The 19,071-nt window shown below is 36.7% G+C and overlaps 1 protein-coding gene across 3 annotated transcripts in view; it reads left to right on the plus strand.

The window, feature by feature from the left end:
* LOC137645739 (uncharacterized) overlaps window positions 1-19,071 on the plus strand; it is a 542,683-nt gene that overhangs the window by 437,241 nt on the left and 86,371 nt on the right. Inside the window, exon 8 of one of the 3 annotated variants that reach the window (XR_011045344.1) lies at window positions 7,933-8,006. The exons of the other annotated variants lie outside the window; for them this stretch is intronic. The gene's annotated coding sequence lies outside the window, so the exon portion shown is untranslated. The remainder of the gene's footprint in view (window positions 1-7,932; window positions 8,007-19,071) is intronic. 3 annotated transcript variants of the gene reach the window in all.

Here is a 19,071-nt window from a genome sequence, read left to right on the forward strand (position 1 = left end):
GGCGAAATCACACAAAGACAAGAGCTTTTGACCGGCCGGGAATCGAACCCTGGTCGACAAGCTTGTATACACAGTGACTAAACCAGACATTAATGTATCAAAAATTTTTATGGCTTATTTGAATATGAAAAACACGTCTAAATGTGTAAAATGTATCATATATATATATATATATATATATATATATATATATATATATATATATATATATATATATATATATATATATATATATATATACATACAGTGGAACTTCTACATACGAATGTCCTAACATACGAATTTTCCAACATCCGAAGTAAAATTCGACCAAACTTTTGTTTCGATACCCGAAGTGTTGCTCCAACATACGAAGTAAATAATACGCCTACGCGTGGAATTTTCTCGAAATCGTCGACCGTGGTTTGTTGTTGACGCTGCTAGACGGCAGCACATCGGAGGGACGCCAATCGAGCGTCGCCTTGATCAGTCCTCTCATCTCATGCGCATCGTGTGGTTGTTCTCTATTCGCTCAGTTATTAACAGTGTTTTTTTTCTTCCGTTTTCACGTGTTGTTTTCTGTGTTTCGTAATCATGGGTCCTAAAAAGCTTAGTTTCGGTTCAGGAAGTAGTAAAAGTGGTGAGAAAAGGAAGAAATCAATGCTTTCACTAGAACTAAAGTAAGAAATAATAGAAAAGCTTGACCTAGGTGTGCGTGTTAGCGATCTGGCTAAACAATATGGCCGGAATATGTCTACGATCTCGACGATCCTAAAACAAAAGGCAGCTATTAAAGCAGTGAAACCTTCGAAGGGGATCACGATTATTTCCAAACGTCGTAGCCCTACCCTTGAAGAGATGGAACGCCTTTTGTTAATATGGATCAAGGACAAGGAGATTGTTGGGGATACGATCACTGAAACGATCATTTGTGAGAAGGCCAGCGCTATCTACAGTGACTTGAAGGCGGCGGGCTCTGGGGGTGACGCGGGGGAGAGTTCAGCCGATCCTACGACGGAGGAATTCAAGGCGTCTCGAGGTTGGTTCAAGAAATTTAGGAAACGGACCGGGATTCATTCAGTTGTTCGGCATGGAGAAGCTTCGAGTTCGGACACCAAGGCTGCTAAAGACTTTGTTAAAAAGTTTGAAAGCATCGTGGCGGAGGAAGGCTACGTAGAGCAGCAGGTGTTCAAGTGTGATGAAACCGGTTTGTTTTGGAAAAAGATGCCTAGTCGAACGTACATTACCGCCGAAGAGAAGAAAATGCCTGGGCATAAGCCAATGAAGGATCGGTTGACTCTTGCGCTTTGTGCCAACGCCAGAGGGGACTGCAAAATTAAGCCTTTATTAGGTTACCATTCCGAAAACCCTAAGGCATTTAAAGCACATAGAATTGATAAAGACCTGCTACATGTTCTATGGCGTTCTAGTTCTAAGGCTCGGGTTACTAGGCATATCTTTGTGGAATGGGTAAACGTAGTTTTCGGCCCTGCTGTCAAGAAGTACCTTCAGGAGAGGAATTTGCCTTTGAAGTGCTTGCTTTGTTTGGACAATGCACCTGCTCACCCCCTCCCCTTCCCCCCAGACTTGAAGATGATATCATCGACGAATACAAATTTATAAAAGTGTTGTATATTCCACCGAATACCACCACTATCCTCTAGCCCATGGACCAGCAAGTCATCTCTAATTTTAAGAAGCTCTACACTAAGCACTTTTTAGCAGTGCTTTAATGTCACGCAAAGCACCAACTTAACTTTGCGTGAATTTTGAAGGACCCACTGTAATATCGTGCACTGCTTAAAGATCATAGATCAGGCTTGGGAGGGAGTAACTCGTCGAACCCTGAATTCAGCTTGGAAGAAGCTTTGGCCTGATGCTGTTGCTCCCAGAGATTTCGAAGGTTTTGGCCCCGAGAATGAACCTGTGCTTGCCGCCGAGGAAGACGTCGAAGAGATTGTATCCCTTGACAAGTCCATGGGTCTGGAGGTGGATGAAGATGACATCACCGAACTCGTCGATGAGCATCATGAAGAGCTCACCACCGAGGAACTCAAGGAGCTGCAAGCCATGCAGGATGATGAGTTCCAAGCGCAGTTGAGTGAGTCGGAGGAGACCGAGGAGGTAGGCCAAATCCTAGGTAAGGCGGAAATAAGACAGATGTTGGCATATCATCAACACATGGTTGATTTCATCGACAAGCATCACCCACAGAAACTTCAGGTTTGCCGTGTAGTTGCCCAGTTCGATGATGTTTGTTTAACTCATTTCGGAAAAATCCTCAAAAGCCGTACCAAGCAACTTTCTCTCGATAGTTTCTTTAAAAAATCTACAAAACGGTCTAGTGATCATGATGAAAAGAAAGAAAGTGAAGCAAAGAAAAGGAAGACCGAATCGAGTGAAAGTGATGAAAATTAAAAATAAGAAAAGAAAAAAAATGTAAAAAAATATATAAAATTATAAAAATGAAAAATAAAAAATTAGCTAAGTTAAGTTAAAGTTCACATAGTGTAAGTTAATGTAAGTTATCGTACGTTATCGTAGTAGCCGTCCCTACCTCCTCGCTGATCTTCCGTCTCCTCCTGCGTAGCAGTCCCTACACCTGCGCTGGCCTGTCGCTAGGGTAGTGTTAATAAAAACCCTTTTTTTATTTTTTATTTCTTTATTATTCTTTTTTTTTAGATATTTCTGTATTATTCAATTGTATTAATGTTATGTGTAATTATGTATAGACATTTATTAAGGAGTTATTATGGGTTTTTAGGCTGAGGAACGAATTAAACAAATTACCGTGTATTCTTATGGGACTATTTGCTCCAACATACGATCGTTTTAACATACGAAGCAGTTTCTGGAACGAATTAAGAACGTATGTAGAGGTATCACTGTATATATATTTATATATATAGTGTATATATATATATATATTTATATTATATATTATATAAATATATATATATATATATATATATATATATATATATATATATATATATATATATATATATATATATATATATATAAATATATATATATATATATATATATATATATATATATATATATATTTGTATATATATATATATATATATATATATATATATATATATATATATATGTATATATATATATATATATATATATATATATATATATACATATATATATACATATATATATATATTTATATATATATATATATATATATATATATATATATATATATATATATATATATATATATATATATATATATATATATATATATAGTGATCTGGTTTTCAGTCCCCTGCGTCTGCGGGTAATGGGTGAAGCCATGCATTGGAGTCATCGGTGGGAGGGGCTAAATACACCCACTGACAAAATGTACGCCAATCTAAAGAGAGGCAACCCCTCTTTAATAGAGGACTGGTCCCCACTGAAGCCTCTTCTCATATTGGGCCACATGGGATAGGAGAACTGATATCCTCCGATAAGAGGATAATAACACAGCTTGCTTCTTCGATACAAACCAACCCTTCTGTTGACCTCCTGAAAACTGAAAAGGACCATTCTACAGATGCTCAAAAAACAGGTAATTCAGGTGACAAGGAATGAAATTAAAGATGATAAATGGGATCCATGTGTATCTTATAATTGTCATGAGGGGGCATTTAATACCATACGTGATACAATGCATGTTAAAATTAATGATTGAATATTAACGGTGCGTTGTATAATAAGGTTCCAACAAACTTGGACATATACAGGCCCGCCAACTGGTGTTGAAAAGATTTTGATGTAGGCAAACCCTCCCAAGAAAGCCAAATCTTCCAATGTGGCTTGTTGCGGACCCTAAAGGAAGTACAGAGAATTATTTTAAAATTTATAAATTTATACAGAAAAAAAGTAAGAACCATTGCTCCAGGTGATATATCCCACTTTGGTAAAAATAGCCTCCTTATCCATACTAAATCATCCACACGGTCTGTCATTTTATCCACCCTAAAATAAGTAATGACGACATTAGATTAGATGTCAAACCCCACCTAGATTTTAGTTATGGAAGGGGAGTAGTTTTCAATAAAGACATATATTGATTTATAGAAAATGAGATGCTGGCCATATGTCTGTTAACAGTATGGAGGGTTCATAAAGTTCCGGGAACATCAATGATTATCCTTACTTTCCAGGATGCTGATGTACCTTTCCATATTGTTATTGAGAATAAAGAGCTTAAGCTCCTCATTCATGAGCACTCCCCCATAATTATGTCTACAGGAGAGCGAACTTGATCATAATACTCCATGTCCTAGTGAATATATTAGTTATAGGACACCATATGACCACCTAGTTGGGAGCCATGTCGGAAGTTTCATATAGGTTCGTTGAGATGTTCCACAAATATCTTTGTCTATTCATACACCTCAGCAGGCAGTGGTTGTACAGATTGATAATGGGAGAAAATATACAATTTGTTCCCTGTACTTGCCTCCAAATGATAATCTTTTGTATGATAATTTAGTAGAGGTGATTCAACAACTCCTTCAACCTTTTCTCTTACTGGGAGATTTAGATGGTAGACATACTTCATGGGGCGATGTTTTAGCAAATACAGGGGCTAATATTGTTATCAATTTTGGAAAACGAGGGTATCGGACTCCTTAATACAGGAGAGCCCACACACTTTCATATCCAGGCATGTACCTTGTCATTCATTGACTTATGAATTGCAAGCTCTAATTGCCTTCTCGATTTCGATTGGTGTACATTAGATGATTGGCATACTAGCGATGTTGCGCCAATCATTATAAATACCAACAATGGTCCACTTTTACAAAGATTGCCACAATAGAATCTTCACAAGGCGGACTGGGATAGATTTCGTGAGCTAATCGAAATTAAAATGAATGCAGAACAGTTTGAAAGTGTTGATGATGCCATAGACTTATTGAATGGAACTCTTCATACAGCAGGAGTCAATTCAATTCCCAAAACAAACGGGTTATTCAAACGACGACCTGTCCCCTGGTAGTCTTTGGAACGAACTGCCCTGCAGAGAGCCACAAGAAGGTCTTTAACTCAATGGCGACGCCATACCGAGGGGAATTCAATTATATACAAGAAATGTACAGCACAGTTCTTTTGTGTCATGAAAGAAACTAGATACCAGTCTCAGGTATCTTTTGTTTCCTCCATTAACAGTAGAACACCACCATCCTCTGTGTGGAGGAAATTAAAAAAGATAGCTGGCAAATTCACCCCAACCCACCACCAGTGTTGAAGGTAAATGATCAGTATATGACACGAACAACTAAGGTTAGCAGTACCCTGGCTGATAATTTCTCAAATGTATTGTGAGTGTGAAGTGGCTCCTGGTCACCAGTTTAGGAGCATTGAAAAAAATGATATTTCAAATTTTGCCACAGGAAGGGATGAGTCATACAGTTCTCCTTTTACAAAAAGAGAGTTTGATTTCTCACTTGGTACGTGTAATGACGCAGCCCCTGGGTCCGATGGAATTCCATATGCAATGTTTAAACATGTACCTGTTAATACAAAGTTATGTATTTTGAGAATTATAAACAGAATATGGCGTGTCCATAGTTATCTAAGTGTTTGGGAACTAGCCATTATTTTAGCCTTTTTAAAGCCCAATAAGGATAAGATTTTAGCTGCAAACTACGACCAATTGCATTGATATCTTGTTTATGTAAGATGATGGGGAAGATGGTCAATGCAAGACTGATTTGGTACCTGGAAAAGAAGGGTATTTTATCACCTATCCAGTGTGTATTTAGAAAAAATGCACTCAAGAACTGATGTGTTTATACGACTTAAGTCCACTATTTGCGAAGCCCTTGGCTCCAAACAGGTCCATGTAACAGTCTTTTTGACCTTGAAAAGGAATATGATACTACATGGTGATAAGGTATACTTAAAACCATTCATACTTTGGGATTATGATGAGAACAATCATTGTTCATTCAATCATTTATTTCACATAGATTTTTTCAAGTGAGAATGGTGGTAACTATCGGAGAGAAAATGTCAGGAAGAAGGAGTTCCCCAGGGTAGTGTGCTAAATGTAACCCTATTTGCACTTGCTATTAATGGAATATCCTCTGTCATTCCTCAAGATATTCTCTGAACATTATTAGTAGGTGATCACTCCTTATCATTTCCTCTAGCTAGAATGGCAATGGTTGAGATAAAACTACCAGTTGCAATTGACAAAATTATTCAGTGCGCGGATATGTATAGGTTTAATTTTTTGACAAGCAAACCTACTGTTGTCCATTCCTGTCGTATTCGGGGAGTACATCCAGACCCAGATATGTACATCAAAGGTCAACAGATCTCATGTGCAAGTGAAGCTTGGTTTTTGGGCTTAATATTTTATTGTAGGTTGACATGGGTTGCTAACTTAAAATCATTAAAAGTTAAATGTCTTGATTCTTTGAGGCTTTTAAAAGTTTTCTCCCATACATCATGAAGGCCACACTGCAAAACTATTTTAAAGTTTTATAAGTCCTAAATTTTTTCAAATATTAGTTATGGGTGTGGTATTTACCCCTCAGCCACCCCGAGTGTACTAAAGATTTTAGATTCTATACACTATGCTGGTTTCAGATTGGCAAAAGGAACATTTAGAACTTCGCCTAATCAAAGCCTCCTTGTTGACGCTGGAGAAGTAACTTTAGACCTTTACCGGAAGTCTTCTATTGTTCGGTATTGGTTTAGGTTGCAAAGACTTCCTAATTCTCTAGCCTGTCAGACTATAAACCATGTAAGGCTTTTTAGATATTTTGAGTTGCACCCAAAATCTCCTCAACCTTATGGCTTCCTTGTAAAAACATTAGTGGACAGTCTAGCTATAGGTAGAATATAGTGGTCCCATTTAGGATATCATCAACCCCTCCAGGGAAATTACCGTAGATATCTTTTGGTAGATATTTTATTGGTATAAAAAAAATATGACTGACTTTGAATCCAGGTTGCTCTTTATAGAACATGTTGAAGAACATGAGGTATCGACTTTTATATATACTGATGGCTCCATATCTGATGCTGGCATGGGATTTTAATTTTAGAGGTGCACTTCCTCTCGTATCCTTTATATTAACTGTCAAACTACAGTAAATGGTATTCTAACTGCTATTGAGAAAATAGCGTTAAAATTCGAGGGCCATTTTACTATCTTTAGTGATGCATGAAGTGTCCTACAAGCTTTAGAAGTTTTAATTCCAATAACCCTTTAGTATTAAAAATTTTAGAATGGCTATTTATTATTGGACTGATGGGTAAAACAGTTTGATTTTGTTTGGTTCCGGTACATGTAGGTGTGTCTGGAAATGAGAAGGCAGATATACTGGTGAAGAATGGTTTAGCTGAATTGATACCAAGAAGGTATCCCATTCTCTGTAATGATTTTTTACATAGCATTGAGAATGGTATATCCCCTGGGAGATATAACATGATGCCTCGAAAGTGAGAGACTACTCTTTGCCGTGACCGCATTGGTCACACTTGGTTTACACACAAGTTTCTGCTAAATGGCCAACACCAAAATATTATCACGACTGTTTGGTACCTGTAACAGTGAGGCATTTGTTGATTTAATGCCCCAATTATTGCAACTTAAGAAATAGATATCTGCTAGAAGCTCGAGGTGAGGATGGCAGGTTCATCCTTACCAAGACTCTTGGACATGATATGTTGTACTATGTTAGCTGCATTTTTTAGATTTATTTAAGAAGCACGTCTTCTGTGCTTAACTTTTATAATGACATCTTTGCTTTTATGGCTGGAATTGAATATTCATTATATATAATAAATAATATTGGCGTCAATGACCCTTGATGTCAGGATGCCAGAAAAATTTAAATCAATTAATGATTGAATTAATCCAATATACAGAACATGAACAAAGCATCCTTTAAGCTATAAAATAAAAGCCTTTTTTTCTCCCAGAACAATCATTCTAGCTGAACTGAGCTGCCAGTGACATCTCTACTTTATTGATCATCATGAGCTATGACACTTTGGTAGGTTATGCCGCAGGTGAGTGACCTTTATGTCCTATACGCGGGTCGGCTACACAAATCCTGGAATTGGGCACCTCCAGATATTATACCTCTTTGTTGCATTTAGAACTTTTTTTAAATAGGCCTAAAAACCTTTCCTTCGTTTCTCTGGAAAGGAAATAGACATTGCACCTGCATTAGCATTACTCTTAGCCACTAAAGCTTTTGTGAAAAGGGATTTACATAGTAGTTCTCTATATTAGAACTCCTCTACCTCAACTCTCTTCACCCCTCATAATAGGAGAATGCCTTGATGAAGTCATTGAGCTTCAGCTAGGCCTATCATTCCCGTGCTGAAGCTTCGTGACGGACAAGAGGGCTCTCGAACTTGGGAAATTGTTCCCCTAGTTCAAATCTGAATTTCTCTCACTCTCATCTTTTTCTTCATCTTGATTTTGCTTTGACTTTCTCCTAATTTTATAATAAAAAATTGTGTTAGTGTCACCACTCCATGAGGAAAATTTCCCCTAAATAAGTACATATGTGTATATATATATATATATATATATATATATATATATATATATATATATATATATATATATATATATATAAATATATATATTTATAATTAATTGCACAAAAAATTGGCTTATTGAGAAAGTCTTTCAAGATATTCGGTGATCAATCTATTCTGAAGAAGTGTTTTAATTCTTTTATCCTACCTTGTTTTGAGTATTGTTCTCCTGTCTGGTCTTCAGCTGCTGATTCTCATCTTAATTTGTTGGACAGAAACTTACGGTCTATTAAATTTCTTATTCCTGATCTAGATATTAATCTCTGGCACCGTCGATCAATTAGTTCATTATGCATGTTGCATAAGATTTTTCATAACTCTGACCATCCTTTACATTCAGATCTCCCTGGACAATTCTATCCTGTTCGTAATACTAGGCAGGCAGTTAATTCTAATAGCCAGGTCTTCTCCATCATAAGACTCAATACTACGCAGTACTCTAGAAGTTTTATTCCAGCTGTTACCAAGTTGTGGAATGATCTTCCTAATCGGGTTGTTGAATCAGTAGAACTTCAAAAGTTCAAAGTTGGAGCAAATGCTTTTTTGTTGACCAGGTGGACATGAGTCTTTTTATAGTTTATATATGACATATTTGTTGTTGACGTTATTAATAGTTTATATATGATATATCTCTTTTGACATTACCTTTTTTAGAATGATTTATTGTTAATTTGTTCTCTTCAGTTATTTATTTCCTTATTTCCTTTCCTCACTGGGCTATTTTTCCCTATTGGAGCCCCTGGGCTTATAGCATCTTGCTTTTCCAATTGGGGTTGTGGCTTGGATAGTAGTAATAATAATATATATATATATATATATATATATATATATATATATATATATATATATATATATATATATATATATATATATATATATATATATATATATATTTATATATATATATATATATATATATATATATATATACATATGTACATATATACATATATATATATATATATATATATATATATATATATATATATATATATATATATATATATATATATATATATATATATATATATATATATTCTATTGGAGTTGATGGTTTTACATCCATTAGAGATGCTGGCTTGGATGTTTCTACATCCATTATTGCTGCCTGCTTTGATGAATAGGAGAAGGTGTCACAGTTGAAAGTAATTTGCATTCAAAACTATATGTGAGAGTATTGGATGATCTCAGCCATCCCGAAGATGGTTTGGACCTTTTTGGTGGAACTATTCTCTAGTGTTGGGTCTTCAGAATCCAGGGAGATCCAATGCTTGGGGTAGGACTCTCGGTTTCTGGATGAAAGCCCATCATTACAGATATGGGGAGGATGATTCCATAGTTTCTTGGTCTCGGTCCTAACAGGCGGGTTCAGCTTACACCTGTGCATCTATATCTGTTATGGTGCTATCCTTCAGGTAAGGTATGGAGTTGATCTTCTGGGAAGTATACTCTCATTTTGCCGATAGTGGAGAATGAAAATTTTCTATCTGGCGAATGATGCCTCAATATTCTCGAGCAGGTAAACCTAACTAATCAACCCCTATCTTGACCCCTTGCTTTATAGATTTTTCAAATAACGAACCCCCATCCCTTTGCACCTAGTTGCTTTTCCAACTAGAGTTGTAGCTTAGCAAGTAATAATATTGGTAATAATAATACGGTAACTCTTCCCTGGCACTGTTGACTACCTTGGAACTAAAAATAACCACTCTACTGATATTGATAAATCTAGTAATTTGGGTAACACAAGGAAACTGCGAAGCCTTCTTTTACCCCAAATTCCATTAGAGACAAACTATGATGATGTATATAGAGCATTTGAGTGCTATGGATTGATAAAGGAAATAAGGATAAGACTCAGAGATCAAAAATGGGTACTCATAGATATCTTTTCATAGTCGTGACGAAGCGTTTAATGCCGTTTTTGTTATTTGTATTATTAAAATTAACAACTTGAACACCATGGGAGATCTTTGTGATAAGGTTCCAAAGGAATTGAAAGAATTCAAACCTGCTGATTGGTTAGAAACAAGACATAAATGTACCCATGCCTTCACAGAGAAAGCCAAAACCAACAATGCGGCTTGTAGCTGAACCGAAAGGGATACTAGGGAATTATTTTAAGGTATGTAAGTTGATTCAGAAAAAAAGTAGAAACCATTGCACCTGGAGATATATCTCGTTTTGGGAAAATAGTTATTTCATCCATGCCAAATCCTCGACGCAGTCTGCTCTACTATCTAACTTACAGACAAGCAGTGATGAAATTACATTAGAAATGAAACCTCATCTAAATTTTAGTTATGGAAGAGGAGTGGTCTTTAAAAAGGACCTGTACAAATTTACCGAAAAGGAGATACTTTTCATGTGTTCATTAAATGTATGGAAAGTGCATAAGGTTCGTGGAACATCAATGATTATGCTTACTTTCCAGGATACTGATGTACCTTTCCATATTGTTATTGAAAATTAAAGGATTAAAGTTCGTTCTTTCAAGGAAAAGCCCCTGCAATGCTTTGATTATTTTAAATTTGGACATCCATCCAAAGTTTGCTAAAAAAAAAAAATGTGAATTCAGGTGTTTAAACTGCAATCATAAAGCAACTGACAGGAGATGCGATCTGTATAAGTTGGAGGAAGCTCCCCTAAACAAATCAAGTTTAGAACACAAGTGTGGGACATGCCAAAAGACTGTTGAATAAATCAACTAGCTAAACAAAGGCCTTAAAATCAAAAAGAAATTCACCACAGGAGACATAAAAACCCACCTAGCACTACCAGTAATTCTAAGAAAAGAATTACAACTTCTAATAATAAAGTACTCCATGACGAGGTAAACATTTTGTGTTCTGAGACTCTGCCATGGTATATTAAAACTGGGTCATTGCCCATTTCTGTAAAGTCTTCGTCCCCCATTACCAACAATAGCACTAATCTCTCTCAGGCCATGTCCTTGCCTGATTGGATGAAGATTTCCCCTGAAACCAAGTTACCAGGTGCACCTGTATTGGGGAAGGTGCAAAAACCTGATAGCTCACCATCTATTAATCAGAAAAGAGAGAGACCTCCATCTTTCTCGCTCCATTCCATAAGAAATATCAAAATTATGACGTCAAATAAGTATTATGCTTTGTCTGTTGGTGTTGCTGATAAACTGGAAGTTATTTTAAATAAATCGGAAATTTAAATTGCGGTCCACCATCCCCCTCAACAGTTAGATAAAAAAGACAAAAAGAAAATCATGAATGCGAAACCCAATCTATCAAGACCCTCTTTAATAAAACCACTTGGAAATAGTGTTTGATCAAAAACTGTTCATGGAAGACTCCATCCAAGGGGTCTACCAAAATATAAACCATAGTTTTTTTCCTTCCATTTTGCAATGGAATTGTCAGGGTTTAAGGGTAAAATATGAAGAACTTAAGCTCCTTATTCATGAGCCTTCCACCATAACTATATGTCTACAGAAGAACAAACTTGACCATAATACTCCTTGTCGTCATGATTATATTAGTTATAGGACACCATATAATCACCAAGTAGGGAGCCATAGCGGAAATCTCATGTACGTTCATCGAGATGTTCCCCAAATATCTTTGTATATTCGTACACCTCTGCAGGCAGTGGTTGTACAGATTGATATAGGGAGAAAATATAGAATTTGTTCACTGTACATGCCTCCAAATGGTAACATTTTGTATGATAACTTAGTAGAGGTGATTCAACAACTCCCTTAACCTTTTCTTTCACTTGGAGATTTGAATGGTAGACACCCTTTGTTGGGTGATGTTTTAGCAAACACGAGGGGAATATCATATCATTAATTGTGGAAAATGAAGATGTGGGACTCTTAGATACAGGAGAGGGAGAGGCCACACACTTTCATGTCCAGACAGGTACCTTGTCATGTATTGATATATCATTCATAAGTTCTAATTGCCTTCTCGATTTTGATTGGAGGACTTTAGATGATTAGCATACCTGTGATCATGCACCAATCATTATAAACACCAACAATGGTCCACCTTTACAGAGATCGCCACGATGGACTCTTCACAAGGGGGACTAGGATAAATTTCGTGAACTAAGTGAAATTGAGGGGGATGCAGAACAGTGTGAAAATATTGTTGATGCCCTAGACTTACTAAATGTAACTCTCCATACAGCAGGAGTCAATTCAGTTTCCAAAACAACAGTGTTATTCAAATGATGACCAGTCCCCTGGTGGTCTTCAGAACTAACTGCTCGGCACAGAGCCACAAGAAGATCTCTGATGACACGATTGCGCAGATGCTGCACTGGTGGTAATTTAATTGTATACAAGAAATGTAGAGCACAGTTCCGTTGGGCCATGAAAGAAACTGGTGCCAGTCATGGGTGTCTTTTGTTTCCTCCATTAACAGTAGAACACCACAATATTTTGTGTAGAAGAAAGTAAAAAAGATAGATGGCAAATTCCCCCTCCCCCCCCCCCCACCACCAGAGTTGAAAATGAATGGTCATTATGTGACTGGAGCAACTGAGGTTAGCAATGCCCTGGCTGCTTATTTCTCAAATGTATCATGCAAGTGTGTAGCAGCCCCTGGTCACCAGTATAGGAACATTGAAGAAAAGAAAGCTTTAAATTTCGCACCAGGAAGTGAGGAATCATACAATTCTCCTTATACTGAAAGATAATTTGTTTCAGCCCTTTCCAATTATAATGGTACAACCCCTGGACCCGATGGATTTCCACATGTAATGATTAATTATGTACCTGTTAATACAAAGTTATTTATTTTATGTATTATTAAGAGAATATGACAGGATCATAGTTATCCTAGTGTTTGGTAACTAGCCATTAATTTAGCCTTTTTAAAACTGGGTTCCTTCAGCCTAACAAGGGACTCAACCGAGTTCAGCTGGTACTGTTAGGGTGCCACAGCCCAACCTCCCACATTATCCACCACAGATGAAGCTTCATAAAGCTGAATCCCCTATTGCTGCTACCTCCGCGGTCATCTAAGGCATCGGAGGAAGCAGCAGGGCCTACCGGAACTGCGTCACAATCGCTCGCCATTCATTCCTATTTCTAGCACGCTCTCTTGCCTCTCTCACATCTATCTTCCTATCACCCAGAGCTTTCTTCACACCATCCATCCACCCAAACCTTGGCCTTCCTCTTGTACTTCTCCCATCAACTCTTGCATTCATCACCTTCTTTAGCAGACAACCATTTTCCATTCTCTCAACATGGCCAAACCACCTCAACACATTCATATCCACTCTAGCTGCTAACTCATTTCTTACACCCGTTTTCTCCCTCACCACTTCCTTCCTAACCCTATCTACTCGAGATACACCAGCCATACTCCTTAGACACTTCATCTCAAACACATTCAATTTCTGTCTCTCCATCACTTTCATTCCCCACAACTCCGATCCATACATCACAGGATCGTAGAGAGTAGAGGTCCCCTTTTTGTTTTGTTTCTTTGTTGATGTCGGCTACCCCCCAAAATTGGGGGAAGTGCCTTTGGTATATGTATGTAAAACTGGGTATGGATAGGTTTTTAGCAGCAAACTATCGACCAACTGCAATGACATCTTGCTCATGTAAGATCATGGAGAAGATCAATGCAAGACTGATGTGGTACCTGGAATAGAAGGGTATTTTATTACCTATCCAGTGTGGATTTAGAAAATTGCACTCTATTTGTGAAGCCTTTGCTTCCAAACAGCACCATGTAACAGTAATTTTTTATGTTTAAAAAGCATATGATACTGCATGGAGATATGGTATACTTAAAACCATTCATGAGTTGGGATTAAGAGGAGAGCTACCACTGTTTATTCAACTGAGGGTGTGGGAAACTATCAGAGATGAAATTTCAGGAAGGAGTAGTTCCTCAGGGTAGTGTGCCGAGTGGAACCCTATTTGCACTAGTAATTAATGGGATATCTTCAGTCTTTTCCCAAGATATTCTCTCAACACTATTTGTGGATATCTCCGTATCATCTGCTGGAGCTGGAATGGCAATGGTTGAGAAAAAACTACAACTCACAATTGACAAAACTATTCAGTGAGCTGGTATGAATGTGTTTAAGTTTTTGACAGGCATAATTACTGTTTTTAATTTCTGTCGTATTCCTGGAGTACATCCAGACCCTGATATGTACATCAAGTTCAATGGATTCCATGTGCAAGTGAAGCGAGGTTTTTAGGCTTGATATTTGATTGTAGGTTGACATGGGTTCCACACAGAAAATCATTAAAAGCAAAATGTCTTTATGCTTTGAAGCTTTAAAAGTTTTGTCTCATATACCATGAGGGGCAGACTGCAAAACTATTTTAAAGTTTTACAAGGCCTTACTCCTCAGCCACCCCATGTCGACTAAAGTTCGCCTATTCCAAGCCTCCTTGTTAACGCTGGTTAACTGCCGTTAGACCTTTACCAACAGTCTTCTATTATTCGGTATTGGTTTTGTTTGCAAAGGCTCCCTAAACCTTTAGCCTGTCAGACTGCAAGCTTTGTAAAGCACTCAACATACTTTGCACCCAAAATCCCCTCAACTTTATGGTTTTCTGGTCAAACAACTGATAGGTAGGCTTGATACAGTTAGATGTAAGGTGCTTCCATTTAAGGTATCAGCATCGCCTCTATAGAAATTACCAGAGGTATCTTTTTGTAAATATTTTATTGGAGGTAAAAAGAATATGACTGACATTGAAACCAGGTCTCTTTTTATGGAACATGTTGCAGAACATAAAGAATTGACTTTTGTATATACTGATGGCTCCAAATCTGATACTGGCGTTGGATTTGAACTATATAGTAATGCTTTAAATTGTAAAGGTGCACTTTCTCTATCACCTTCCATATTTATGACCGAATTATACAGTATACTAACCGCTATTGAGAAAATAGTGTTACAAGATATTGATAATAATTGGCAACAGCATTGGGATATTTTACTTGGAAACAAATTGAGAGAAATAAGTAATGTTATATCCCCTTGGAGGTATAATGGGATGCCCCGAAAGGGGGAGACTACTCTTTGTCATTTCCGCATTGGTCACACTCGGCTGACACATGAGTTTTTGCTAACTGGACAACATCAGACATACGGCAAAGACTGTTTAGTATCATTGATAGTGAGGGATTTGTTGACTGAATGTCCCAAATATAGTAGTGAAAGAAATGGATATCTATTTGAGGCTCTAGGTGAGGATGGTATTTTCTTCCTTGCCAATATTCTGGGATATGAGGTGTCTTACCATGCCAGTGGTATTTTTAGCTTTATTTCAGAAGCAGGTCTTTTGACAGATATTTAACTTTTAAAATGACATCTTTGCTTCTATGGTTTTAATTGAAAAAAAAAATCTTTTATTTACAATAGAATATATTGGCATTAATGACCTTAGGTGTCAGGATGCCAGAAAACTTCAAATCAATCAATCAACCCTCTCTACACTCTTTTTTACCTTAAAAGGTCATATGATACTGCATGGAGATATAGTATACTTAAAGCCATTCATAATTTGGGATTACAAGGAGACCTACCATTGTTCATTCAATCATTTATTTTACATAGATTTTTTTTTTCAAGTGATGGTGGGGGAAGCTCTATCAGAGAGAAAATGTCAGGAAGAAGAAGGTTTTCAGGGTAGTGTGCTAAGTGTAACCCTATTTGCTATTAATGGGATATCATCTGTCCATTCCCTAAGATATTCTCTCAATGCTATTTGTAGGTAATCTCTCCATATCATTTGCAGGAGCTAGAATGGTAATGGTTTAGAGAAAACTGCAACTCTCGGTTGACAAAATTATTCAGTGGTCTGATATAAATGGGTTTAATTTTTCGACAAGCAAAACTACTGTTTTCCATTTCTGTCGTATTCGGGGAGTACATCCAGACCCAGATATAACATCAAAGGTCAATGGATTCTATGCGTAAATGAAGCTAGATTTTCAGGTTTGATATTTATTTGTAGGCTTACATGGGTAGCTCACTCAAAGGTATTAAAAGCTAAATGTCCTGAGGTTCTGAATCTGTTGAAAGTATTGTCCATGCATCATGGCAGGGGGCGGGGGCCAGACCACAAAACTATTTTGAAATTATACAAGGCCTTATTTTTTAAAAATTATTTATGGCTGTGAAATATACATCTCAGTCACTCCAAGCTAATTAAAAATTTTAGATTCTGTTCACTATACTGGTATCAGATTGGCAACAGGGGCATTTAGAACTTCGCCCATTCCAAGCCTCCTTGGTAACGCAGGAGAATTACCGTTAGACCTTTACCAAAAGTCTCCTATTATTCGTTATTGGTTTAGGTTGCAAAGACTTCCTAATTCCGTAGCCTGTCAGACTGCAAGCCTTGTAATGCACTCAACATACCTTCAGTTACACCCAAAATCCTCTCAATCTTATGGTTTAGGGGTGAATCAAGTGATAGACAGTCCTTATATCGTTAGAACTATGGTGCTTCCATTTAAGGTGTCATCAACTCCTCCAAGAAATTACCAGAGGTATCTTTTTTCATATATTTTATTGGTGTTTAAAAGAATATGACGGACTTAAAAGCCAGATCTCTTTTCATGGAATATGTTGCAGAACATAAAGAATCGTCTTGTATAATGTATATACTGATGGTTCCAAATTTGATGCTGGCATTGGATTTGGAGTATTTGGTAATACTTTCCATTGTAGAGAGGTACTTCCTCTAACAGCTTCCATATTTTCTGCCGAATTATGACATACAAACACTGTTGAAAAAAATAAGGTTAGAAGAGGGGGGGTAAATTTTAAAATTTCTTGTGATGCAAGGAGTGTCCAAGCTCTAGAAGTTTATAATTCCATCAACCCATTAGTTTAAAAGATTCTACAATGGCTTTTTATTACTGGACTGAGTGTTATAATAGTTCAGTTTTGCTGGGTTCCGGCACACGTAGGAGTGTCTGGAAATGAGGAGGTGGATTTACTGGCAAATAATGATGCCGCTCAATTGTAACCAAGAAGGTATCCTATTCTTAGTGGTGATTGTTTACCCAACAGTAAGATTTTTATTTCTAATAACTGGCAACAGCATTTGGATATTTTATTTGAAAATAAGATGCGAGATATAAGGAATTTTATATCCCCCTGGAAGTATAACTAGATGCCCCGAAAGTTGGAGACTACTCTTTGTCGTCTCCACTTTGGTCACACTTGGTTATTATTATTATTATTATTATTATTATTATTATTATTATTATTATTATTATTTTTATTAAAAGCCAAGCTATTACAACCCTAGTTGGAAAAGCAAGATGCTATAAGCCCAAGGGCTCGACTGGGGAAAATAGCCCAGTGAAGAAAAAAAATAAAGAAATAAATAAGCTACAAGAGAAGTGATAAATAATCAATATAACATATTTTAAAAACAGTAACATAAATATCTGCTTACTGGTCAATACCAGCCATATTGTGACGACTATTTCGTACCCTTGACAGTGATGCATTTGCTGACCGAATGCTCCACATTTACAGTAGTAGTGAAAGAAATAGATATTTTTTGAGGCTCGAGGTTAGGTTGGCAGGTTCATCCTTGCCAAGATTATTGGACATGTTATTTCCTACCATGCTAGTGGTATTTTTAGCTTTATTTAAGAAGCAGGTCTTCTGAAAGCTATTTAACTTTTAAAATAACATCTATGCTTATATGGTTTTGATATAATATTCTTTTATTCTGTATTTATATTATACCGCCATCAATGGCCTCAGATGATAGGATGCCAGAAAACCTCAAATCAATCAATTAAGGAAGGTTCAGTGCTACTTAACCCCTCCTCCATAAGTATTCCTTACAAAGACCTTAAAAGTAATTTACATTTTCACAGTAGAATAAGTGGCAGACTCAATGGTCTGAACTGACTACCGATACAAAATTGAAACACATCCACCCTTCAGTGGATAATTGGTCATCTTTTCCTTCTACAAGTAGGAGGGATGACATCATTTTAACTAGACTGCATAATGGGCATAAAAATGCAACCCACAAATATTTGATGAAGAGTGGGGAAGGGAAACAGGCTTCTCTTTGCAATACCTGTCGAGGGACAATGGATATTAAACATATTTTGGTCGATTGTCCTGTTTTTAATCTTTAGAGGAGGATATATTTACACCAGGACAAACCCATCAGAGATATACTGGCAGAAATTGTAATACCCTGAACAATTTATGCAAAGTATTTTGTTATATCATTCATTTAATTATTTCTTTTATTTATTTTTACTCCCTCATGTCATATTTAGATGGTATTTTATGAAAGTGGTGTGATTGGTTTCATGATTTAAAATGTTACCAAATAATTTAATTGTCTGGGTATGATTGGGTAATTAGCATTATATAGCAGTAAGTGGCCTTTGATGCCCCATTGCATGGCATAAGGCCTAAATTTTATAATCAATTCAATTCGTCACCCACAAAGAATTTTGAACAACTGCATTCGAAAATTAAAAGTTCGGACTGCGTCTGTTGGTT

Source organism: Palaemon carinicauda, chromosome 8 (genome assembly GCF_036898095.1).
Source record: "Palaemon carinicauda isolate YSFRI2023 chromosome 8, ASM3689809v2, whole genome shotgun sequence".
In the NCBI taxonomy this organism is placed as follows: Eukaryota; Metazoa; Arthropoda; class Malacostraca; order Decapoda; family Palaemonidae; genus Palaemon; species Palaemon carinicauda.